Here is a 27148-nt window from a genome sequence, read left to right as displayed (position 1 = left end):
AGGGTGTCAGGGCAGGGGCAGAAAGATAGGCAGATTCCTAGCATGGAGGAGAGGATCCCAATCAATGTGAGAAAAGCATCTGAGCAGCATGAGGACCAAGGCCAGCCTGCCAGAATCAAAGCAGGATGAGGAGTGCTTCTACAAGGGATAGGCGGACCAACTAGTATGGATTAGAAGTTGTCTCTGCGACTGGGTGGGGAAGGAGGAGATGCCTCACAGTCTAGATTCTCAAAGACTAGGCTGGGTTGGAGAGTTTGGGGGATGGGGAAGGGTCATCAGCCAAGCATGGGGATTCAGAGTCTCAGTGGAGCCTACAAATACACATGCACATAATATCTGATGTGGGATCTTACAAACCAAGCAAGGGTGAGAGGGGCAGTCTGTGAAGGGGCCCCGAGGGTGAAGTGTTCAAGCCCAACCAGGTTAAAGAGGGAGTCTCTGCATGGAATGGCGAACACACTGTGTGAAAATCTGAGCCCAGTAAGGAGTATGCCCATGTAGGGAAAGGGGCATCAGTGCATGCAGGAAAAGAGGGCAGGGGCATGGAAGATTGGAGTAATAAATGTGTTCTTTGTTTGTGTGGTAGTGTCACTGCCCCCAAGCCTTGTGCGTGTCCATAGCCAGGGAATAGATCTGCAGCCATATGCAGTGTATACACACATAAACCCACACATGCACATATGCATAAATGTACATATATATGAGTACATGATATGTATTCAGTTCTTTCTTTAAATTTAGATTTCTACTTCCGATGCAACCATACAAATTTTCTCTTTATATTTGCAAAATGTTTCATCACAGGGGGGAAACATGACTTCCTATTTTTAATATGTTTTCTTAATTGAATATTGTGTGTGTGTGTGTGTATGACTTTAGTCTTTTGCCTAATTTTTGAGATTATTGGTAATTAAAATCATTTCCAGTTACAGTCTACTGACGAGTTTATTGCTGCTTATTTGCTTAATTTCCTGAGACTTAATAAGAAATTCTTCAAAATGATATAAAACTGAGTAAATGATGTTTTTTAAATCAAAGATTCAACAAAGGTAAATTATTTTATAACAGTTTCATTTGCAAATGGCTTAGTTAAATTCCCTACTCGATTATATCATATGTAAATCTGTATACCCAAATAAATTGTTGATTTCAGACTTAGAATGAAAAGAGTAGAAAATAAGTGGTACTATTTTTACTAAGTGTGCTTTAGTGAATTTTAAATAGTTTTTATTTAATATCTGGAAATACATATATCATAAAATTTGCATATTTGATTCAAATACATTAAATAAAGGTTCATTTTAAGACCGAACTGTGGCAAAACTTTATAAAATAATCTAATCTAAAATAACAATCCTTTACAATTAATACTTTAAACTGTGTGCTTATGTGTCTTTGTAGGTGGAATAATGTTTTGTAGGCAGAATAATGGCTCCCAAAGGTGAACATGTCCTATCCCCCGAACCTGTGAATATGTTACAGTACACGAAAAAGAGTAATTAAGGTTACAGATGGAATTAATGTTGCTAAATAGCCGACATTCACACTGAGAGATTACCCTGAATTGTACAAGTGTGCCCAGAGTATCAGAAGGACACATAAAAGTAGAAGAGAGAACCAGCGGGGCAGCAGGGTAAGGAGGATTGCCTAGCACTGTGGGTTTTAGAGAGGAAGGGGCCAAGAACTAAATAGAATGGGTAGTCCCAGGACCTGGAACCAGAAAGGGACCAAACTTTCCAGACCTCCAGAATGGAATACACCTCATCAATATCTTGATCTTCATCTAATAAAATCTACATTGGATTTATTATTTATTCCACACAGAAATGGAAAATAATACATTTTTGTTGTGCTAAGCTACCAATTTGGTGACAATTTATTATGGCAGCAATAGAAAATTAATATACTTGGTTTTATGAATTTTATGGCAATACTCTATTCAATGTAATATTTCAAGTTAAGTTTTATATTATTAATTGTATAATTTATGTTGGCATGCTATACTTTTAAGAGAAAAGGTATCCTATATAGATAAAAATATCATCATTTAAGTTAAAATAGTAAAAAATAAGTCATTCCCTTAAACCTTAAATTATTTTCCCTTCTCCCCAAGTTGTAAGAGGTTATTTCTAAAAAACAAATGAGGTTCATAAAGAAAAAATGCTTCACTGACCTTTCTGGAAAAGGATGAAAATATATATTTTTTCTTTTCAATGAATACACTTTTAATCTCTGTGCAATGTGGAATACCTAAATCTGGTCTGGCGAATCAGGAATATACCCTTGTGACTCAGAAGCTGCACTGTTTGAGCAATGGAGTCTATAAAATAATTTATATTACCTTGAACACTCTTCTTCATGAAAAGAACTGCTTAGGCATTTGAAAATCAACATGTTACTAACTAATACTGATTGTTTTGCTTTAGGTATGGTTCTTGAGCTTATATGTGTGTTTGACACTACTGTGGGATTGATTTCTTATTTCCAAAGCCTTTGGATCAGAAGTCTACCCTCCTTTTCTCCCTCCCTCCCACCTTTTCTCTCTTCCTTTCTCTCTTTCTCCTTTTTCTCTTCTCTCTTTCATTTTATGTTTCTTCTATTTTGTATACTCATGTATTGAAATCAAATGTTAATAATTTCCAAATGAAGCTATGCCAATATAAAACTATGCTATAGAGACTATTCAGATAATATGAGAAAATTGCAAATATCAAATAGACATAATAGCATAGTTTAATTGTTTAATTTACACAGGATGAATAAGGTTTGGAGATCTAATGTACAGAATGATGACTATAGTTAATGATATTGTATTTTATGAGACTTAGAATTTCCTAATACAGTAAGTCTTAAGGGTTTCATCACACACACACAAGGAAGAAAATGGCAATTATGTGAAGTGACGGACGCTACTTAGCTTGATTGCAGTGACCATTGCACAGTGTGTATGTCATTCACATATCAAGTTGTATATCTTCAATACATATATAATTTTTATGTATCAATTATACCTCGATAAAGCTGAAAATCATATTATACTTAGTATATCCAATGGTTTAAAAATTTGTTTCAAAATGTTAAATTTGAAAAAAAAAAAAAAAAGCAAAAGTACATAAAGCAGAATATAGTCTGGCTCCAAAGTGTGAAAGAAAGAATGCATATTTGCATATGAAAATAAACTGGAGGGATCTATACCCCAAAGTAGCATTAATAAACATAAGGCCAGTACAAACATATGGTAACAAATCCATACAGTAAGAAATAGTATAAAACTAAAAGTAAAATAGTATCTCTTCCCCCCTGCATAACTCCTGTTCTCTCAGAAGTAAACTGTTTTAAGCAGTTCAGATATTAGGGTTTTATTTCGTGAAATATCAGTATAATCTCTGTTAATTCCCCAAACCCACTGTTTGCCAAAGAAAGAATGGCTGCCATTTTAATAGTGCCTTTTTATGATTGTTTTTCTAACTGTGGTTTACATATTATATAAACCATCTACCTATCTTCTCCAAAATGTCTCTCTTCCATATGATTCTCTTCCTTCCTCCCTTTCTTAGAGCCATAGATGTGTTTCTGTGTGTGCACATGCAAGTGTGCAAAAAATTATTTTATTGCTGTTCAAGAACAGTTGTCTCCATGTTCCCACCACCACTCCCCCTGCCCCACCCATTCCCACCTCTCACCCTTGATCCAACCTGCCTTTGGCTTTGTCCATGGGTCCTTTATACATGTTCCTTTGTGACCCTACCCCCTTTTCCCCCGTTACTCCCTCTTCCCTCCCCTCTGGTTACAGTCAGTTTTTCTTTATTTCAACGTCTCTGGTTGTACTTTGCTCGCTTGTTTTTTTGTTGATTAGGTTCCACTCATAGGTGAGATCACGTGCCATTTGTCTTTCACCGCCTGGCTTATTTCACTTAGCATAATGCTCTCCAGTTGTTTAGAATTTTTCGCGGGGGGAAAAGGTAATTCACGTGTGCAGTCACCCCTCATGGACTGCAGAGGCATTTTTTTAACTTCTAATATGGAGTGTCTTTAAAACTAAGATTTATTATTAAGGGAAAATGTATGCTTTTGAAACTGAGCAAGATCTTTAAAAAATCTTAAATCAGTGTTAAAAAGTATTTCTCTAATAAGTGCATTTAAAAAATGACTTATTTTAAGTCTTCCACTTAAAGAGCTAATAATAGAACTCATTATCCATAAGAGCATTTTTTAACCCATCTTTTAAAGTAAAATCTAGATTTTATATTCTTTATAGTTTTATAGTAAACCACCAACTACTGATAAGGGAAGTTGTTTTGTTTTTAAGTGCAATTTGAAAAGTCTTTTTGTTTGGTGTATAATATATGTGTCTGTGTTCTCCTATAGGCAGGTATTGAATGTATTTTGTTTGCTGAGTGCTATTATATTTACTAAGTATACAGAAATAAACAAACATGCTCTTTTCGGGAGGCTTCAATTCTGTACACAGCCAGAGATGAGACTTTTATCTCAGTAATGGAAACCGAGGCACTCCTCAGACACCTAATTTAAAGAAGAGAAGCCCTCCGTGAGTCTAGTTGTAATATGTACAGCACTGGGGAAACCCAGCTGATAGGGAAATACCATTTAAATATCTCTATGTTTCAATGACTCGTGCAGTCTGAACTATCATCCTTTTATTCTTACTTCCCCGAGGATCTCTGCATTGTACGGCACACAAACACAACTCAAGAAAATGTCATGGAACAGTGGGAAAAGTGATCTGGCATTTCATATATACCTGTCTTTAAGTCCATTCCTGTCACTCACTAGCTTTATATTCTCCACTAAAAAAACCACATTTTATATTGTCCAGTATAAGAATTAGTTTTATAGATCTTGTCAAGGAAAAAAGAGGAAAAAACATTTATTCAGTTAATACACTTTATGGAAAATCAGAAGATCAGGTAACTCTTTAAGGCAGAGCGGAATTAGAGGCTGATGAATTAAAGAGAAAAGAGGTGTACAGGTTCCTGTGGTTTGGCCCAGGTCTTTGTTTTCTGCTCTTGTAACTGCCACAGAATTTGTGGTTGGAACAGCTACAGAGAGCCCATTTTTCCATGCCTCTTGCTCAGGATCCTTGGTCAATCCCATTCTGGAAACTGTCAGAACAGTTCTTTCCAGAGGTGCTTTTGTCAGAATACAAGAGACCAGGTCCTGCCCACCCTTGGGGATTGTACAGTTTCACATGCGGGGGCTGGTAGTGAATGGGGGCAGATCTGAGGGACCATCTTAGAATTTTTCTTGAAATAAGTAGGTGAAAGATGGACAGGAGAGATAGAGGGTAGGGTGGGAGAAAAGGTTACTCCATATGCATTATTACAAAGCTCAAGTTTTACACATAGGAACGTGCCCTGGTTTTGTACCATCTTGAAAAGATGGGAATCATGAAGCAGGTAGTGAAAATACACTGCTTGGTTATGCAAAGTATAAAAGTAACTGTCATTGTTGTCGTGCACAGTTAATTTGAGAGTAAGTTACCTGTGAATTTGCTTTATCTGGTGACTATCTTAGAAAAGTGTTATAAATATAGAAAAGGAAAAATTTGGATGTGTCATAATTTAGAAATTTACATTTAAAATGTGCACATTATTCTGGGAATATCCTCCTCACTAGTTGCATAAAAAATTGATGGGCTAATTTCCCCATGGGACCTCATGAAAAAATATGCAAAATAAGGAGCATAATTTTCTAGAGATTGTTTTTGAAAAATAACTCTCTGTTAGAAGTCTGTCTGTCCATATTTAAAATGTGCTATTGTCTGGCTTATGAAGAAAATTACCCCAAATATCTTGATTGTATTTAATATACAATAAATTATTTTAAGTGAAAGACTATGATGTACTTGTAAGGTATTTTTAAATGTTCTGAGGATTAACTGACAGGTGTGTTTTAGTAAACGCTAGTTTTATTTAAAATGCTGACCTTTAGAAGTCCTTTCTGTAATTAGACTCTAAATATTGAATTTTTAATCTTGTAGCTGGGCCAGTGAAAAACAAATAGTGTCAATGTATTTTTTTTTTTGCACTAGAAAACTTTGGGCAAATATTCATACCTGCTGGAGTTAATTCTAATTTTTTACTAATGAGATAATGATATTTGGCTATAATATAGTTACTAGGAGATCTTGCCATATTTTTGTTTGTTTGTTTATCATAAAGGACATGATAGCTATTTTTTCTTAAAATTATTATCAAGCAATGTAACATATTAATGGTCCAGAAACAAGTTTGCTATTAAGACCAAACAAGAATATAACTGTGCTATTGCCAATAAAAAAGTTATGTCATGGAGCTTGTTAACATTAATTTCACTACAAAGCATAATGCTGTCAAGGTTAGATTCCCTCTTTAGAATAGAGCAAGGGCAATTAATGTACTAATTTTTATTTCATTTTCTTTTCGTTCAGTGCTAAGACAAATAGATCGAAGATGTGTCTAAGAAATAAGTACACACTGAGAGCTAAAACGAAATCGGCAATTTAGTAAACTGTAGAAATTTATACCTGGGATAAATATTTTATCCTTGGAGATTGGGATTTAATTTTTGGACTTTGTATTTTTTGTAGGCTCCATCATGTAAATAATTAAAATCATCTGTACTTAATTTGCCAAGTGGGCCAATTTTTCCTGCTTAAAATGCTATTAACCAGAGGTTCTCCCATTTAAATTATGCCTTTTAGAACACGTTTCTTCTTCGTCTAATCACCTCCACAAATCAGCCATAAACTGTTCTGTTCTGGAGGTCTGTAGAATGTGGTCCTTTGCCTGTTCTATCTTTTAGGGACCATGTTCTATATTTTCCTGTCTACAATTATCCCATGATTATTAATCTATGTGGTGTTTTAATAATGTAGATTCATTACTTAAGCTTACGTTATTAAAAAGCACATCCGATATAAACTTAAATTTTAACTTTTTCAGAATTTTCTCTTCACATGTGGCACAGCTTGAATTACTCATTAAATATGCTGTAAAACTTTCCTCATTTCCACTTTCTCCCAACAAGCTCCTCGCCAAATTCCAACCCATTCCCATCATTAGCCCATGACTTTCTCAGTTAGGAAGTGCTATAGCTTTTCGACACTCCTTTACTCTTACTTCTGTTTTGTGTCTGGCTTTTTAAAAATTTTCCCCAGATTTAATGACATATAATTGATATATAATGTTGTATAAGTTTAAGGTATGAATGTGTTGATTTGATACATTATTATATATATTACAAAATGATTTATCATTGTGGCATTTTCTAACGCCTCTATCACGTCACAAAATCACCTTCTTCTTTTGTGGTGAAAACATTTAATATTCACTTTCACAGCAACTTTCATGTGTATAATGCAGTATTATTAACTATAATCACCAGGCTGTGTGCTAGATCCCCAGAATGTACTCATCCCTTGAGTGGAAGTTTGAAACCTTTGACCAGCATCTTCTGACTACTCTGCCCCAAGCCCCTGTAACCCCTGTTTACTCTCAGTTTCTCTGAGTTCAGCTATTTCAGATTCCACATGTATGTGAGTGATAGCAATACCATAATGTCTTCCTCTGTATAACTTACTTTAACTTAGCATAATTGCCATGTTGTTGCAAATGGTAGAAATTTCTTCTTCTCATATATTCTTTATGCATTCATTTATTGAATCCAGCAATCCCACTTTTGAGTATATACTTAAAGGAAATGAAATCAGGGCCTCAAGGAGATATGTGTTTTCCCATGTTCATTGCAGCATATTCACAATAGCAAACATCTGGAAACAACCTAAGTCACTCTGTTATTCTATTATTTTAATTATGGTTATTCTCTGAAGCCTTAAAACATGCAGCAGAAGTAGGTCACATAGAAAGTAGGTCACATAGAAGAATAGGCCACATCTAGTAGGTCACATGCCAGAAAAATAGATGATTTTATATTATCTAAGTGCTTTAATCTCACATTTGTTCCCTTCCTCTTTCACTATATGTTTCTCCTTATGTTTTTAGGATGACCCACTGAATCTCTAATATTTTGTCAAGATCTGCCCAACATTTATTCTTATCTGTTTAGCATCCCATAATCTGAGGTATGTGCTCTTTTCAAAATGACACCTAATTAATCTGAAAACCTAATTGCTAATTGTGTGTAAAAGGAGTATTTATTATTCATATGCCCATAAAGGTGAGGGCTATACTTTTATAAGTAATTTTTACATAATAAATATTATAGCAAGGGTAGTATTTCAAAAGTAAAAACTAAGTTATATTCATCCATAATGACTATTTTAAACTATTACTATTTTTAATTTTTCTTTAATTTACAGTATCATTAAACAGTTTTTAATAGTCAAAATAGTAATTTGGGATACATTTGCTAATTCATTCAGCAAACATTTATTGAGTATTTACATTGAGTTTGAAATGTATTGGTTGGTTCTTTGCAAAGTTAACTTCAGACTGCATGAAGCTTATTATGTATTTGGAGATGTGAAAAATAGTGAAGTAATGCCATATTCAGGGATAGCAACCATATTAAAGTCATCTCCGGGGTGCTGTGAAAACACATCAGTGAATAACCAATCAAATTCCTGAGAAGGATTTCAGTTAGGAGTGAAATGAGACATAGAGAAATACAAGAATTTTAACATTCAAGACAGATTATGAATTATGCAATGAACAAAATCCTGCAGAAAGAACAACCAAAAATAAAAGAAGCTGAAGGAGCATGATGTATAAGGGAGCTGTGAGAATGAATACGAAGCACATAGCACACTTGCACTTGAGTGTATGGAAAAGGCTTTAGGAGTATGAAGAATAAATCTGGATAAATTCAATCCCAGGACATGGAGGATGTTGCAGGCCATGCTAGGGATTTTGGCTCTTATTCTTAAGGATATTTGGAGCTCTTAATATTATCAGAAAATGATATGATTATTCATACCAGGAAGTTGTTGTTGCTGTTGTTGTTGTTTGAGAACAGAGAATAGACAGACTGAAGGCACCAAGACCAGAATCATGGAAGCCAGTCATATAGTGGTGACAGCAATCAAGCTTTGTAAAATCAGGGGCTGATCTAAGGTCATAAATAAGGTTAAATGGATAGAACTTGGGTTTTGGGGGGTAAAGGAGCCAACAGTAATAAATCCCAGACTTCTAGATTTTCCAACTGAAATATTTACAATTTTTTGTGTCTCAATTGGAATCTACACCTGTTAAGGGTAAAGGTTGCCAGAACCACCAATGTGTCCTCCCTGGATAAAATCTTTTGTACAAATTGTTGGGCTCCCTAAGTAGGATTGATACCTGTCAGGGGTCACTAAGCAAAGAAAAAATAATGAGTGGGCAGGCATTTGGAAGTGTAGGCAGTTATTTTGTGTCAGAGGTACAGAATCCTGGAACAGTCCCTGATTTTTCTGAAAAACTTCTGTATAATGATAAGAGAAAAGTGATTATTACTAAGTCATAGTTGGAGCTCCATGGAGGGGAATGGCACTCCTATTGGTCAGGTAAGTTTAAGGAGCGTGTAATAGTTTGTCGGAGCCCTGCTACGGCACTTCTTTTCATGAGGAAGAGACACTTTGAAAATATACTGCTACACCTGCAATTAATACAAAATAATATTGAATATAATCTATAATTGAAAAATGAAACAGAAAAAATATATTACAATCGCATAGATATCTGTATCTGTATCTGTATCTGTATCTGTATCTGTAGCTACAGTATCAATCCCTCTCCTATATTTCCCAAGTATCGGGGTTGTTGTTCTCCCTTTAATAACATAAAATCAGTGGATCCCACTCCATAGCAAAATTTGCACCCTGAGAGGGGGCCAAAGATTTGATTTAGTTAATTCCTTGGCAGCAGCCTTGGACAATTGCCTCATTGGATTTCACCTCTCTCGCAGAACTACAAAAGGGACAACTTCTGGTAAAAGTCACCAGTCTGGCATGCATCTGTAGACGCTGCATCAGAATAATCATCCTGTATTCACACCGAGTCTATTACAGCAGATGTGTCTCCATGTCTGGTTTGAGGATGGATTCAGCCATCAACAGGGGCACCCTGGGAGGTGCAGGCTTGATCAGGAGCTTGACCTCAGTTGGTCTCAGGGGAGAATGCTTTTAGGTCTCATCTATTGCTTCCTAAGGGAATTTGTGTCTCAGGGAAATTTCCCAATAGGGCTAAATAGTAGCCTTATAATAGCCACCACCCATTGCAGAAAACTCTTGAGATATTTTCCTGCCTCCAAATGGACTAGGGTTGGCTTGATAGACTATAGGAGGAACTGGGCTGTAAAATTGTGTACATGATTCAGTTTTTCTTTAAGGAGCATTACACCCGTTGCCTTCTTGAGTAAACTACCCAAAGTTCTAATGATTCACCAGGGTTTGCACAGAACGGTTCCAAATTTTACCTTTTCATGCTTAGGGTAGGTGCATGCCTCGGTGGCTTTTATGTAAAAAGGATCAGAAATTTCCGCCCACCCAGGAGAACCTAAGGCTTGTTACCACAGTTGTGACAAAGTCCATTGTGAGGATGGTTAGCAATAAGTGGGGTCCCTTCGGGTGGCTGCCTTTGAATCTACTTCCCAGTACTTGGTCTGTAGTCACCCTTGTATTCTTCCTCATTAACAGATAACTAAATGAAGGACCATTTACTGCCTGAATAACAATATAATTTGGTCAATTTTTGCAGTATCGATTCCCATGGACTGCTGTGAAATTCTGTCAATCAGTTCACTAGGTCTGGAGTTCATCCTCTCCAGAAAGCTGTGTCAGCACCCCATCCTCATTGCCCAAACTGTCAAGTACTGTGAAGGGTCTGAGAGGTTACCCTGTATGCAAAGTTACAAGCTGGCCTCTTACAATTTCATGGATACTGTCTGAAGACATGATTCCCCTTGGACAAAGGCAAAGGATATAGTCACATCAATAGTAGTATTCAGGGCAGCAAGTTCTTTCACCCCTGTTCCATAAGACTGTATTTTTATAAAATGTGATGCAAAAAAAGACAAGTGACCTTGGCACATCCAATGGATTGAATTACAGGAGATAAACCTTTTTCTTAGGAAACCCAAATCTTTTGTGCGGAGAGTAAGCACACTTGTCATTTGCTCTGGATAGAGTCACTCTCTGTCTTCCAAAAGCTGCTTGATATACAAGGGTCCTCAGAAAGATAATACAAAAAAAAAAAAAAGGTATCCAGTGCTTCTGTTCATAAGATATGCAAAAAGGGAGATATTCATTCATGGAAAACTATCTTCACATATGCAAAGGTGGAGAAAATAAATGAAAGGAACAAGCTTTCCCTTATACAATAATTGAAATGACTGTATCTGGGATCTTGTCTCACACATGGATGGAATTATCAAGACCCTGTTGCAAAAGAGTTTGTAATAAAAATAGATTAAAGCATAACCCAAATAGTGCAGTGAAAAGCCTACTGTTGAAGACACAGCATAGGCCCTGAAACTGTTACATAATATTGCAGAATTGTATTGGAGAGCAATCTGCCATTAGATGTGATAGAGTAACTGAGACTGAACTTGCCCTGCCTTCCTTTGGTGACCATCAGAACCTGGCAGGGCCTGGAGACCCCTCCCAAACTGTAATGTAGCAAAACAGATTCTGAGCCAAGCACAGTCACTTTCAACAAAAAAAGACGGAGATACGAATGCAAAGTTACAAAGTGCTTCTTATATTAACTCGTTTGCCTCTTATTTTTATAGCTTTGTCATTCCTCATAGTTTAGGTTTTCATTTATTATACCACACATTTTTACATTTACTCTAGTTTTCTTTCAAGACGTAATATTGAGAATATCATACCAAAGTTATAAATTTATAATTGCTGAAGAGTTGATTCTTGGGTGGGACCCAAGATATAGGTGCTTAGTACAAGGAGATAGTATCAAATTAAAGCATTCAATGTTAGCCTGAGCCTTTTTTGTTCCTAGTGTAGGAAGCTTTTCTTTTTATATCATGGGGTTTTATGTCTGTACTTGATGTGAATGTTAGGATGTGAAATTTTGTAACTTTTCTAAAAATAATGTATTAACACATGGCTCTATTAAAATAATATATTAACATGATGTCTTGATATGATTAGAAAATAATTTAAACCGTTTTTTTTAAAGTGTCTCTCCATAAACTTTATTTATCCCTCACACTGTTCTAATGTTGGTTGAGTATATGGATACCACAAACTTTATTTTTTACCAAAACATTTATTTCAGTCACTCCATTTTGGACCTTTTTAAATTCTACACAAGACTGTTTTTAGAAACACTTGACTAATTTATGTCAAATAGTGATTGTTTCATCTTTTTTATGAACTGGTCATTTGGTATTACCATTAGTATTGGTCATTGGTTGGACACACTTCTAACCTTCTTGTTCTTAGTGCATTACATCAGCTTTTGAGGATATTTTTTCTGCACACTTGTTTTTGTACTTTTCTGTTTATCAAAGCCTATGTGTGTGAGTGTATATGTATGTGTACATACATATGTGTGTGTATATATATTTATATATGTTTCATAACCAAGTGAATATTAATAGGATAAAAATCCTCCTTTATAAGAAAATAATTTAAAGCTATTACTATTTGATTATTGCCATCATTTAATCGTGTAAAAGTACATGCACTATCCTGTACTTTATACTACTTTTCTCTTTTGGATTCATGTATTTCAATGAATTCAAGTTGATCCAAATTACCATAATAATTTTTAATTTTTTGGCCTAATTCATTATTATAGCTTGGCCATTAAGAACCCCTTTTAGAGGACGTCAGCACCTCTGCCAACCTTGGAAGTCTCCTAAATGTCAGGCAGTGACAAGATAGTTCACAGCAAGCCTATTTATTTTTCCTACTCGAAGCCATGAAAGCAAGTACCTGCAAGGAGCCCTAGTAACTTATAGCAGAGATTCATGGCAGAAATGCAAATACCATCTGAATTATTTTATAGGGATTTTCATAAGAATTCTTCATGGCCTAAGCAGCAGTTATTCTATTAAATATTTCTAGAAATGATGAAACTGGAAAACATGTCTTTTAAAGAAATTTCCAACTATTTTTTTTCTAATCCACTCATCTTTTTTGTTTTTATTTATTTTTTCAAATAAATGTTATTGATTATGCTATTATTGTCTCATTTTCTCCCCTTTATTCCCCTCTGCCCTGCACACCCCCTCCCACCCACATTCCCCCCCTTTAATTCATGTCCAAGGGTCATACATATAAGTTCTTTGGCTTCTATATTTCCTATAATCATAACCTATATACTTACACCTTTCTTATAATACATAGTATATCCTGTGTTTGTGTTCAACTTCAAGGTTCTTATACTCTTAACACACTGAATTTATACGTAAATTAAAAATTTAGATTTTATGTCAATTTAGAGTTATAGGTGTGATACTACTCAGGAGCGGCAATTGCATAGATTTTATAAGGACTGAGCTCCACCTTTATATTGTTTTCAAACTCTCAGTTCCGCGGAAGTTTCAGTGTGGAGCAATGGGCCCAGTACCTCACGGAATAAATCAGCCTTTCCAGGCTTACTGACTGCAGTTCCTCAGGCATACATTTAAAGGAATATGAGTTGACACTTTCATCTCTGGCCCCAGCTTCCAAAGATAGAATTCTTGAAATCATTCTTTCTCCTCCATTAACTCTATTCCCCACATAGAATTTGTTGTCAACTTCTTTTACTTACACTTCCTGGATATCGTTAGAATCCCTCTTCTCTTCAACATCATTACTGTCACTACTTATAATCAAGCCAATATAATTTGTCCTCTTATTTATTGCATTATCTTCCTAATTTTTTAGCCATTTCTCCAGCATTGACCATCTCCTGCAGTTCATTCCAGGCTGCTGTCAGTAATTTTTATAAAATGAACATATCAATACAGTATATTGTTGTCCTTACTGGTGTGGCTCAGTTGGTTGGATGTCCTCTTGCAAACCTAAAGGTCACTGGTTGATTCCTGTTCAGAGCACAGGCCTGGGTTGCGGGTTTGGATCCCTGGTCTGCACATGTAAAAGAAGCTACCAATCAATGTTTCTCTTCCTCACATTCTCCCTTCCTTCCCCTCTCTTTAATAAATAAAAACCTTTAAAAATATGTTGTAGTTTTACTTCTTAAAAGATTTCCATGGTTTTCTACTGTATTTAAAATAAATCTCAAATGTGCAGGCGGAGCATAGGGGCTTCATTTTCCTGATAATCTCTTCCACTTTCCATCTTGCCATCTTGACATCTACACCACTTGCCAACCTGAAGACACATTTTCATAACTGTCATTTGTTTTTTTCTAAATCACAAACCTCTCTCTTCAACGTTCCTTGTAAACTATTTTTCCTTCCCCTGGAGAACTATTGCTTATTCTTTAAAATTTGTCTGATAATATGTCTGTTTGATTGTTTGTTTTTTATAGTTTACCTACTGCTCCCCTGTAAAACAAACAAAATCTCCCTCACTCCTAAATCTGCCTCCACACCCTCTTCCCCAGACCTGTAGCAGACACAACACAGAGCATTTACAGATGTGATAAACGCACAAGATATAGAGGTAGGGAGATTATCCTGCACTACCTGGTTAGCCCGACCCAATCAGAAGTCCCCGAAAGTGGAAAATGGAGAAAAAGATGTGATGTGCAGAGGACTGAACCCACTACCGCTGGTTTTGATGGGCAAAGAAGGAGACTGGGGATAAGAAATGGGGCATCCTCTAGAAGTTGGGAATGGTTCTTAGTTTACATTCAACAAGAAAGCAGGAGCTATAGTCCAACAGCTGCAAGGGTTTGAATTCTGACAGTAATTGGTCAAGGAGATGGATTTTCTTTTTTAAAGATTTTATTTATTTATTTTAGACAGAGGGGAAGGGAGGGAGAAAGAGAGGGAGAGAAACATCAGTGTTCAGTTGCCTCTCACATGCCTCCCCCCCGCCCAGACCTGGCTTGCAACACAGGCATGTGTCCTGACTGGGAATCAAACTGGTAAACCTTTGGTTTGCAGGCCAGCCCTCAATCCACTGAGCCACACCAGCCAGGACAAGGAGACGGATTTTCTTCTAGGACCTTCCAGAAAGGAGTAAAGCTGTGCCGACATTGGACTTTTGACCTACACAACTGTAAGAATATCCTCCCTACGCACTCTAACAGCAGCTGGGATCATCTTTATTAAACTACTTATTAGGATGTCAGTACTTGTCAGTGTCAAAGGTAGACTGTGCACTCCTAGTAGACACCATGTGCATTCCTGTCAACCTGCAGTGTGCCTGAACCTAGTAAACATGTAATAAGTCAAGTTAATGCATAGGTAGATCACTAGTCATACATTGATCTTCTGTGCTTTATTATGTTAAAATATCCTTAGATGGGATATTTGATGTTTAAATTAAAATATCTTCCTCCTCTTTGTTTCTGTCTCTTTTATTCTCTTTCATCCTCTCCATTCTTTTTCTCTTATTTTCAGTCTTCCTTTCTTATATCACATCTTTATCTCTTTCCACACCACATACAAATTCTTTGATATCTTTCAAATACCCAAAGATTTGGCCACTGAGGACTTATCAAACAAAGAGAAGGGATGCAAGTATATATTACCAATATCCAGAATGGAGATAGAGCATCCCTTCATACATTATAGATAACAACAGATCATAACAAACATTTCTCTGAGATAAGAATTATTCTATCACCCCTTCTGCTCATCACTGCCATGAAGCTAAGTTAGTGCAAAAAAATACATTTAAGGAAGTGGCTGGAAGGAAATAAATTAAAGTTTAATTAAACACACACACAATTGTCTATACAAACAAATCCAAGTTAATCTATAAATTATTAGAATTTATAAGTGGTTTTAGCAAGGTCACTGAGGACAACAAGACTAAACATCAATTGATTTTTTTTAATTTAACAGAATACAGTAAATATTAAATACAATTTTGAAAGATGTACATTTACATTATAATAAATAATCAAACAACTAGAATAAATCTAGCAAAACTCATGTAAGATAAAACAATACTAAATGTTCCTGAGTAAAGTATTAAAGGTCTTAAATAAATAGAGAGATAAATCATATTTGATGTGTGTAGTTTAGAAGATTTAATAGTGTAAAGATGTAATTTTCTTCAAATTACTTTGTACATTCAAACCCAGACAATGAAAATATTAGGATAAAGTATGTGTGTGTGTGTATACAAATATATATATGTAAATAATCTTCTTTTTGTCCCAGTGGTTCTTTCATGGCGTGACGATCAGGGCAGAGGCAGGAGGCGCTATGTCAGTCTGGGCCTGTCTGTACTGAATGGTCAGTTTCACTGTAATCCTCACATCCTTCCCATCACTGGTTGCTTTGGCAATGCCATCACCACCCTTTTTGGGAGACAGACCCAGGGGGCCAATCTTGGGGGCCAGGGCAGACATACCTGGATACCTTGAAAAATAAAACAATTATTTTTCATAAAATTACATTGCAAATTATTTTACTGTATTTAAATTACAAGATATGGATGACACTTATAATAATAGCAATAGAAGGAATTTGATTTTAGTTTTTGGAGACTGTTAGAAAATGAAAAGTATACATGTATGAGTGCCAGCTGTGTCAGGTACTATTTTTTTACCCTAGAAAGGTAATGTATCATTTAATCTGACAATTTAGTAATTTAGCATGTGTTATTATTCTTCCCACAAATGGATAAACTAAGCTAAGAAAAATTAATGTCCACATTTAAAAGAAATTTTTATACCTTCTACATATAATCATGCAGAGAAAGAGTTAATCTATCCTAGCACCATTATACACAGATTCCAAACCTATTTCAACATTAGCAGTGTGATTATTAATATCACTTTCACCAGGAATACCTCCCAAAATGCCATATTTGGGAGATAGTAGAGAAAAATAATTCTTGGCTCATTTTATTAAAAATGATATTTTCTTCTGGTAAATCTGTAGGATTCAGAGCAAGCCAAAATGTTCTTGGATAAACCTTAATTTAAATTTCTTCTTAATTAAACTTCTATAGAAAAAATTGTGAATTTATATTGTAATATAGATAAAAATATTACATTTTCACCTAGAGTAATGAACATCTAATTTTTCATTGGCCTCTAATATTTGATAGAATGCAGTAAATAACATTTTATGTAAAGGTGCTGAAATAAAAAGCAAAAGAACCTAAGGGAAAATAGTCAGAGTTGCCTTTGTTTGGGGAATTCATAGATATTTCCTAGATATCTACCTTGGTTTTAAAACTCCAATGTGGTTCTCAATCCCCAATTTGCCACATCTTTCAACAGTACTTTCTGTCTTAAGAAACACTATTTTAAAAACCAAAAATGGTGATCTCATTTCTCTTGGTGAAAGATTGTTTTAGGCAAGAGAATCTGAAAAATATTATGACAATTCAGAAGTACAGAAAAGTTCACAAAAAGCAATCTATGAAGGATTTTCTTGTTCCTGAAGAAGATAAAAGACAGATGTTCTTTTATCTGCTTCTTGATCCCTTCCTCTGCATTCGAGGCCTTGAGATGGGACTGCCATCTCGGAACTACTTGTAGAGAATGAACCTGCTAAGGACAGAGCTGGATGCTATGTTCTTATTTAGCTCAGAATTAATGTTACCTGGAATTGCCCAACTTGTGATCCGTTTTGGGGGAAGGAGGATTTTCTGTAACTTGCATCCCCAAACATCGTAACTTTTTAAATTTATTTTTATATCATAAAGATCTACAAAACTTGTCCTTTGCCAACTATAGTTTCTAAGTATTTTAAAGTAGAACATAAAGGCAGTTGGTATATTAACATTTTCTTTGACATAGAGAACCAAAGGAATCAGTTTAGAAAACAACTTTGGGTGGGCTTTCTTCAAGGGATAAAAGTAAAGTGCCTAACCTCAACAAGATTAATGTTGATTCATCTCAAAACCATGTTGGAGGTATTGAGATCAACCAGTGGGCATTAGTGTATTGCAAGAATAAAGTAATATTCTTATACTAATGAATGTCGAAAATATGTGAAGATATTTCAATTACTTATTAGCTGACATGAAAAGTTTGAAAAGTTTGAAAAATATGAATTTAACTCATGAAACTATAGTCAATTACAGCATTTTTGAGGGTGTAACCTTAGAAGCTAAATACAATGACATACTCATTGCCTTTACATGCCTTTGACTACAGAAGGCTGAGTTGACAACAAACTGCACTCTCTTTAAGGCATCATTTTGAAGATTGTGTGAAGACTCCTAACACAGGAAGAGAAACTGCAAAAAGAGAAGTCAAGTGACATTGGCAGAAGTGTTGTAAAGGATGTTTAAAAAGGACATATAACTCTTTTATATTATATATGGCATGCAAATGAGCAGGATAATATTTTTACCAGGCCTAACTAGAGGTATGGTAATGGGCATATACATATATATGTATATATATTCATCCTGTGGAACCAAAGTTTGTAAATCTCATCAAAACTACTGCCCTAATTCTTTTTGAGAAACCTGATAACGTGTGCACTGAACCTGGATTCTCACGTGGCAGCATTCTGCTGTGTCTGCTTAAATGCTGCCCCTTAAGTTAGGCTGTGCAACAGCCCTCCTGTTGGCCCCTGGCCTTAGCACTCCTTACTGCTTCTCAGAACGCTAAAATCAGTGATCAGGGCACTTGGCTTGGGGTGGCGAACACACAATACAATGTGCAGATGATGGATTACAAAATTGCACACCCAAAACCTATATAATTTTATTAACTAATGTCAATAAACTGCAATAAAAAAAAACTGACTGTAATTGTCTGAACCTAGATTCTGACTTCATTTTACAGATACACATAAAGCAGTCTTATACAGTTTTAATACACGTTGTTTTTCCAGGAAATCAACTACCACATAGATTGAGGGAAAATGTTATTATATTTGACTTGAAACTTTACCAAAATCGACCAACACTTCATAAAATCATGGCAGCATTTGGAAAGACGTGGTGTTTGAGCTACAAATGTAAATGTCCTTTTATCCATGTGCAGATCGAGCTGCCACATTCGCAGCAATGACACACATAGGTGCCTGCATTTGGTCTTTGAAATATATATTATTTTATTAAAAGTTGCTTTCTTTTTACACTGTGTGGTATACCTGAAACTAATATAACGTTGAATGTCAGTTATACTTTAATAAAAAAGAAAGAGAAAAAATCAATGGTCAGCTGCTATTTACTTTCCTGTTACAGCCAGCTTCACTCACTAAGGCTGACAGCCTTGCACGGACCATGCTGTTTGCAACCTTGACCATGGTCTTTTCAGCTTGATCTTTGAAGTTAACTCAGCACAGAGATTTTAATTTTGTTTTCATTCTTTGACACTTTTAACATTTAAAAAAAAATTGAGCCTTACTTTCCTCACCCTGGCTCTGTTCAGAACCCCAGAACACTTTTTTCCAGTTTTAAGCCTGTTTCTGAATTGCATCCAGTGTTTTCTGGCCAGGGCTTTGTACTACATTAACTTGATAGTTGTTGTTGCTGTTTTTTAAAAGCAAAGTACTGTGCTTTTTTGAGCACTATTTTTAATTCACACTAAACATTTTAGAAATCTCCATGTTTGACGGGATACTCAATCTCTTAAGGATTGAGGGTGAAAACGAGAGAGTAACAGGGAATTATTTGCTAATGGGAATTGTAACCTCTAAGACCTAATAATGTAGTTTTATCCAGCAGCCCCAATAGGATTGTTTTTCCTTTCTGCTGTTAACTTTTACCAATTTATAAATTTCATTCCAATTTGCAACAATTCCTAGTTCTTTTAGGAATTATTTGATTGATAGAAGACTTTATGGAAAAGATATCCCCCATGTGTAAAATAGCTTTATCTGTAGTTCACGTGTGTTTCCAATTATGTTTATTTTTGTTAAAAGCCAGAAGTGTGAAGAGATTATATAATTAAATATATACAATTGTATTGCTAATATATATTATTATAGGATTAAATTATCTATTCAGCATATATTGACTGAGCTTCTTTGTGAATTGCTGGAATTATTAAAGACAAATGGAATATAGCAACAGAAATAATAATATGACCTTATACATAATGGTGTAAATCCTTTACTTTTAAAGCATTCACTAAATGTTAAATAATTGGCATAACATTTTTATTGTTAAAAATTAACAATAATTAATGGCTAGATAAAATAATTTAAAACTATAGTCAAGCTTGTGATATTTATTTATTATAAAAGCCAAGTTAAACAAAGCAAATCATATTCTAAATCAATCTAAATAAATGCATATAAAACGATGGTTTACTTTTGAATATCACAGGTTGGAAGTGTGTGGGTTCACTTACACATGAATTTTTTTTTTTTTAGTAAATACATATATAGTTTTTTATCTGTTTTTAGGAACACACAGGTGAATGGCACCAAGTGTGTGCATTGATCTATGTCTTTTTATTTAGGGGACCTGAACATCTGCAGATTTCAGTACTCATAGGGACCCTGGGCAGTTTTTTGAAATATCAAGGGGCAACTAAGTTTTGAGGGAGTCTAAAGCTATACTTAGATTTTTGACTTCACAGCCCCCTCATTGTTCAAAGACCAGTTGTAATTTAATTCTCTGCTTCCCAGAGAGAATAGTCACACATACTGTCTCTAGTCTTGAAAACAAATAGTTTTGGCTATAATTTCCTAGGATTGTTCTTCTAGTCTTCTCCCACCAAACTATTCTCATTTTGTATTCATCATTTCCTAAATTTAAATGGACATATTTAATCTCTATGTTCCTGTCCCTCCCTCCCCCTTTTCTCCTCCTCCTTCTTCCTCTCCTCTCTCCTCCTCCTTCTCACTCTCCTCACCTTCATGCTCTATCACCAGGCATTTAGACAAGTATTATAAATATTTGAGTGCTGTTTAATGGCTTAACCTTTCCAAAGAAAATGTATTACTAAAAGAGGTTTGGGCTGAGTATCAAGTGAGGAATCAACTAACCATTTCTGGAAATTAGATGGCTATTGACTATTCGAAGAGATGGTAAGAAAGAATGAAAATTTTTGGACTAAATTTAAAAGAATAACTACTTAAAGTTGGTATTAATGATACAGTCTTACAAATTGGTTTAATTCCACTTTCTTAGAATTATACTAAACATGATTCCATCATTATTTCCAAAATTTATGCCATTTTACAATAATTTCAACTTAACAATGTTTTCATTGTTATTATTTTTTATATTGACTCTTAAAAGCAGGTGTGTTTTTACCATACAAAAAAAATTATAGTTGTTTTTTAAATAAGAATTAAATGTTAACTGATTTCTAATGTTTAGAGATAAAGTTAGAATGGTAGAGAAATATAAAGGTAGTTCAAGAGCATAAGGAACAGTTATTTGTTAATAAAAGATGATTTCAAAATAGGATGTTACAATATAAAGAACAGATCACAGATGCCACTTGTGTGCTTCTCAGAATATTATGGGATAGGTGCCCTTCTTATTCATAATCTCCTGAGTGGTTTGGTTACAAAAATTTATTTGTTTTTTGTTTGTTTTATTAATAAATAAAGGGAGAAAGAAACACACTATATTTATGCTAAACGCAACTTTACATTTTATAAATGAAAGGTATGTGAGTGATACAAACTACTGAGTAAAAGAACCATATTAAAAAAAGGACAGAGATGACAGTAGAGGGCACCTGTACACCTCAGGCCACAAATAAGGGAAGGACAAATAGCACTGTAGTAGAAAAATTGCATTTCAGTTGTGGCAGTTTGTAGGTGACCTAATGACAAGGTCGAGTATTATGCACTGAGTGTAAAATTAATGTCAAGTCGAAGTGGGCTTTTCATCTGGATGGCACTTGTTAATGCAAAGCATTTTAAAAAGAAGCCATCAGCAACACTTGGGGAAAGATAATTCTGAAAGAAGTAATTTGTGCCATTTATTTTAAGAGGAAAAATAAACCCTTGAGAGCAAAGCTTTCATTTCCACATTTAATTTTGAAGAAAAAGAGTAGACAAAAGTCAGATAGATACCAATAATTATTTCTGTTCACCTGGAAACCAGGATAGCAATTAAATTTGTATTAAGGCAAAAATGAACATTTTTCTTTTTGCTGATAATGTAGCATTTTGTATCCAAAAAAAAAAATAAAATGCCAAACAATGTAACTTAGATAAATAATACTTGATATTTTTTCAGACTCTAATTTGTAGTCCTCTGGAGACTATTGGGGCCATATAATTAGATTTGTTGACAGAATTTGTGTGGGCTTATGTGACATTTCAGAGTCAAGCCACTTAGGAAAGGGGTCGTACATCTCTAACTTCTCTGTTGAATGCAGAGGATCCAGATACAGTAAGAAACTGAGTTATGTCCCTGAATCACCAGATGGAAATCTACCCACTGCCCTAATCTTCTTCACTTGCCTGAAGTGAGAACGAGGAGAAACTCTACAGCCTTCTGCCACTGAAGTCTGGGAGTTCTATTTTTCTTGCTTGATACAGCTTGAAAAATAGTGAGTTCTCAAATACTGTTGATGTACAAAAAGAAACTTTAAATCTCTGAAATACACATATAACAATGTTCTCTAGTGATTTGGTAAATAAACGGCCATCTTCCAGAACTTGCAGATGGGATTCCCACATAGGGGTGTGAGCAATCTACTAGAATACAGATAAAAGAAGAACGATTTTCTCAGAAAAGCAAGCCAAGCTGGTTTTCTGTTTTCTGATTTTTAGTGTTACAAATGCCCACATTCAATCGCCCCATCCAATTGTACTTAAATGTTCAGGGAAACACTGTTATATTCATTTTACCTGGAGGAATGAGTAGTATAAAAATACCCAATTTGGGTCCTGAAGAGTTTTATACTATCAAATACACTGTGAGAGTTCAAGAGTAAGCGCTTCTCTTCAAGTCTGGCAAATCATCATATGTGTCAGTGTCAGCAATGTCAAACAAGTACAAACAATTAAGCCAAATTCTGTATCAGCCATCTTTTCAGGCAACAGTGCAATCTGGATCCTAAAGGTTGACATCTGTGGAACGAGATACCAGTGTCAAGAAAGGTGTTTGTCCTGCAACGATCCCGACCAGAGAGTGCAAAGCCAAGTTCCTAAGCTGAAAGTCAGACAGTGCTAGACCCACAAACACAAATTTCAGATGCAGAGGATCAAAAGCAGATTGGTTGTTAACTGAGTGCCTGGCCACATTTCTTGCGTTTTTTCTCTGTTCTCCTTGGCTTGCTTGTTAACACACATTGTCATTTTCGTCGATAACCTCCGATGTTATTCACATTGTGCCACATGGGTATATGAAAACACACAAGTGTTAGACACATGTAACTGATACAGACTTTTGTGTCCAAGGTATCATTACCCCGCAATGGACTAACATGTTTTTGCTAGCTTCACAAAGAGAGGTTCTAAAACAAAGCTCTTTACTTTTCTGAAACTGTTGCAATCCTATTTTTTTAAAAAAAAATTCTAATGAAATATGTTGAGATGTATCCAATGTATATTAGGAAACATCTATGTTTAGGACATTTAAAATGATATATCCTGGGAATAGTGCATTGAATTCTAATATGTGACATATTGTCTGTGTGATTTACAGAAGACATCACGTTAAATTCCTAAATATTTTGGCTGGACCGTTATGGTATTTCTAGCTATTGTGAAGTAAGATAAAATTAATGCACACAATATTTTAAGAACATTTATTAAATCCCTAGTACTTGTATACAAAGAAAGTAATAAGTTGTGTCCCTAATGATCTAATAGGAAAGGAGTCAGGAGATTATTTTAATATAACATCAATAAAATATGTTTTATGTTGTCAGAGTCTCCAAATAAGAGATGTGAATTGAAACTGCAGCCCTGGTTGTATGTTGGGAGCCCGGCTGGGGTTACTGTGTGTGGAGTGCGTCTGAAGAAGCTGGGAAGATTTTATTTTTAAATTAACTTAGTCATATTTTGTTTCCCCATCAGGATATCCTTAATGAATTTGCCAGTGAAAAGAACTGTATTTGACTAACCTCTCTGGGGAATTATAATTTCTCTTCTGCCTTCTTCAAGAGCATGATGTGCTGAAATATTTGAGCAACTTGCAATTGCATGAATAATGTGTAAGAAAGGAGATGTGTGGAGATCGGAGACTGTGCTGTGGACTGGATGGATTCATGGGAATATGTGGGGAGCAGAGAAAGAAGTCAATGATTTTTATACATTTGATGGTTTAGCTAAGAGACTGCATTTCAAAGTGTGGCAGAAGACAGACAGTCACCCAAGTAAATTAAAAAATTACAAAACATAGATAATTGTTATAAAAAGAAAACTAGAAATTACCACTTACCAAGCATAGAAAGCACTGCTCACTAATTTGGAAGACAAGGGAAGGTGTCCTAGAAAAATGACCTTTAGCTGTAATATAAAAAATCGTCAGTAGTTGAATAGACAAAGTTCAATCTTTGAGAAGCAGGAGCTTCACAGAGAAAATTCCTAGCAGAACAGTATACACAAAAGTCCTTAATGCAGAAAAGAACACCGAGTGTTTGAGAGACCAGCACCAAGCCACTGAGACGGAACATGGAAAGCTGAGGAAGGACAGTGAGAGATAAAACTCGGACTTTTTCAAGAAATAGAAAATGTGGAACCTTGTTGACCAAGTTGAAGGTGTGTGGTTTGGGCCTATGGATAATAAGCAGCAAAGTAAAATTTTAATGATGTGTTTATATTTTGATTTTTTAAAGATAACATGGGTTGTAGTGTAAAGAACTAATCAGATGTGTGGGACAGAGTAAGCTATGTGATGTCTAAAATACAGCCTTTCCATCACCATGCAATAAGTACCATATACTATTATAGAGAACTCTTTTTTAATAACTCTAAAAGTAACACTCTTACAGAACTGTGAAATTCTGTAAGTTGTTTTTTTTTAATCACTGTGGAGGTTTTTCCATCTAAATACCTATATGTACCTAAACTCTGAAAAGAATATTACCAAAGTGGAGAAATTCCTAAGTGATTTAAAATGAATAACTAAAAAGTGAAAATTAGCAAAGAAAAATGATGACAAAACACATTGCATAGGTTCACAGCTCCAAAGTGTTTTTAAAATCATTTTTATTGAAAATAGTACTTTGGAGCACTTTTATAGTTATATGGTATTGTAACTTTTGTAAAACTCTAAAGATATATTGTCTATAAACCCAAAACTATATGTTACATTGTTATGTTACATTATGTTATGTAACATTAGAATATATTATGTTATGATAAACATTTGTATCCTTCTCTACACTAAAATAAAATTTTTGTATTAAAATGGACAAATCTAATTGGTTAAATAATTATAAAGTTTGCTAAAGGGTACAAATAATTCAGGGTCATCTTTTGTTACTGAATTATTGTTAATATGGAGATCAAATGTGAAAAAAAATAATCTGATCCTCAACTAACCTGACATTGGCCACATTAGTCCAATCAACATCAAATAAAAACATGTAAGTTTGTTATTTTCTTAAACATTAATAAAATGTAATGTATGAAAAATAGGTGCAGCTTAATTCTCATTTCAAAGGAAATGTTAATTATGATAAATAAATGATGCCATTCATAGGTCAAATGTTCACTCTTTAACCACTATAAAAAGAAATAATGAAGACTCTGGGACCACCCTCAGAAACCTCTGTTCACATATTCTGGAAAGCCAAGAAGGACTTCTGCATGAGGGCATAATTGTCCATTTTATGATTTCTTATAAAATGAGCTTTCTCTGACTTGGCAGTTTCCAGTAATACATTAAGTCATGATAGGTACTAATTAACAATGGATGCCCTTCTCTTGACATCTTGAGTTTCAAAATGCTTTATCTCCCACTAGATTACAGGCTATAATAAGTGACTAAAACCAAGAATATTAATTAATCAAAGATTTTATTAACCTCAAAGGTTATGTGTGATTTTTTTTTACTTTTTAAAAAAATATATTTTTATTTTTTATGTTGTTCCAGGTGTTCCCACTTGTTCTCCCTTATTCTACCTCTGACCAGCCCCACCCTCTCCCCTCCCTATGCCAATCCCTACATTGCTGTGCCTGTCCCTGGGGAGTGCATAAATGTCCTTTGGTTTATCTCCTTTCCCCACCCCCTTTTCGGCAGCTGTCTGTCTGTTGTATGTACCTAAGCTCCTGTTACTAACATTTTGTTCTGGGCTCGTCCTGCTCATTATATTCCACAGATAAGTGAGATCATGTGATACTTTCACTGACTGGCTTAATTCACTTAACATAATTTTCTCCAAGTCCATCCATGTTGTTGCAGAATGTAGGAAGGTTTTTTTGCTTGTTTGTTTTGTTTTTACTGCTGCGTAGTATCCCATTGTGTAAATGTACCAGAGCTTTTTCGTCCACTCATCTACTGATAGAATTTAGAATATAAATAGCCCTTCTGTAAATGTAGGGATGCATGTATATTTTTTGCACTGGTGTTTCAGGATCCTTGGGGTATATTCCCAGAAGCAGAATTGCTGGGTCAAAAGGGAGTGAGTTCCATGTAGTGGTTTTTGGATACTCCATATTGCTTCCTACAGTGGCTGCACCATGCTACATAGGGTTCCCATTACTCCACATCCTCGTGAACACTTTGATAAATTTTTAAGCTGAATTTCACAACACCCATGTCAGAATCATGCTCAAATCACGTGACTTAATGGCGTGTCCACTGAGTGAAACATCTAGCATTAACATCCTGAAAGTAAATAATACAAGTACAAAGAATTACAGCACTTAAAATCACATGACTCTATAGAATAAGGATTTAAAATTTTATATTAATAAATATAAAGAGATTTATATTTATTGAGATTTATATTTATTAGAGATTTTTTGATTTTTTTCTATCGCCACCACATTGAGGCATTAAGATAAGCAGAGGTTTTTAAAAATTTCTGATAAGCATATGTATTTTAAGATAAAAATTAAGATAAGCATATGTACTTTAAAAATTTCTGAAACAGCCATGGCTAGTGTGGCTCAGTGGACTGAGTGCTGGCCTTCGAACCAGAGGGTCACAGGTTTTATTCCCAGTCAGGGCACATGCCTGGGTTGCAGGCCAGGTCCCCATTGTGGGGCATGTAAGAGGCAA

The sequence above is a fragment of the Desmodus rotundus genome, chromosome 13, assembly GCF_022682495.2.
Source record: "Desmodus rotundus isolate HL8 chromosome 13, HLdesRot8A.1, whole genome shotgun sequence".
NCBI lineage: Eukaryota > Metazoa > Chordata > Mammalia > Chiroptera > Phyllostomidae > Desmodus > Desmodus rotundus.
Note: the sequence above shows the minus strand (reverse complement) of the source record.